Below are 1,156 nucleotides of genomic sequence, written 5' to 3' on the forward strand. Positions count from 1 at the left end.
GGGACGGTGTGGTGTGGCTGGTGTGGTGTGTGCTGGGACGGTGTGGTGTGGCTGGTGTGGTGTGTGCCGGGACGGTGTGGTGTGGCTGGTGTGGTGTGTGCTGGGACGGTGAGGCTGGTGTGGGGCATGCTGGGACAGTATGACTGAGGCACCTAGTACTGTGCTCAGAGTACAGAGTGCACAGACCTTAGGGTCTGTGTGTGGGGAAGGTAAAGCTAGGGTGAGTGCTGCTTCCAGGGAGACCTCCCCTTCCTTAACCCCATAGGGTTAACTAAGTCCCTTTAGACAGAAGTGTTCTGAGGCACAAAGAGAAAGAAGCTAACAGGCTAGGAGACGAGGGAAGCCCAAAGGGATGGGTACCCTGCCCCTGGCAGTTCCCCAGGGAACAGTCAGCCACACAAGGCAGGAGGCCCAGGCAGTGCTTTCGGGTATAGCTGCACCTGTCTGGGCACCAGCAAGAGCACCCAGGGGGACCGTGCATGCGCCTACCTCCCTCTCCTGCAGGCAGATTGAGCCTGGGCTTCCCATGTGGGAAGGAAGGGTCGGGCCTCTGCTTAAGTGGGCATATTCCAATGTATCGTGGAAAGAACTTTCTGGAGACAGAAATAAGACAGCCCGAGATTCTGAGGCCATGTGTCGGCTACAGGGACATTCTGCTTTCTCCCTCACCCACCCTAGCTCCCTGGGGGACAAGACATGCAGGGCTTCGGAGTGGAGGAGGAGGTAGTCAGTGATGAGGATGAACTAACAGCAGGGCCTGTGTTTCTCCATGACCCCAGCCCTGCTCTGGGAACGAGGGAAAGGGACACGTCTCGGTCAGCTGGCAGGGACTGATTTTAGGACAGAACTTCCAGGAGGAATGAGAAGGGAGCTGTTGTTGGCTGAACCCAAGCATGCCGAGCCTTCCTCCTCAATCTCTTCATTTAAGAAACAACATTTGATGGGCTGGGGAGACAGTTCAGGAGGTAAAAGGCTGGCCACCTGGGTAAAGCGTAGCAGCAAAGCACTTGTCATCCTGGGGCTGGGCGGGTGGACACAGGTGGCTGCCTGGGACTAGAAGGCCACCCAGCCTACCTAATCAGAGAAGCCAAGGTCATGAGAGATGAGGAACAAGACCCAAAGTTGAACTCTAGCCTCCATATACACAGCATAAACA

At 56.2% G+C, this 1,156-nt stretch overlaps 1 protein-coding gene across 1 annotated transcript in view; it reads right to left on the minus strand.

The window, feature by feature from the left end:
* The window catches only part of Itpkb (inositol-trisphosphate 3-kinase B), a 90,597-nt gene that overhangs the window by 10,236 nt on the left and 79,205 nt on the right, over positions 1-1,156 (minus strand). The window lies entirely within an intron of this gene.

Source organism: Microtus ochrogaster, chromosome 6, assembly GCF_000317375.1.
Source record: "Microtus ochrogaster isolate Prairie Vole_2 chromosome 6, MicOch1.0, whole genome shotgun sequence".
Classification (NCBI taxonomy): Eukaryota; Metazoa; Chordata; class Mammalia; order Rodentia; family Cricetidae; genus Microtus; species Microtus ochrogaster.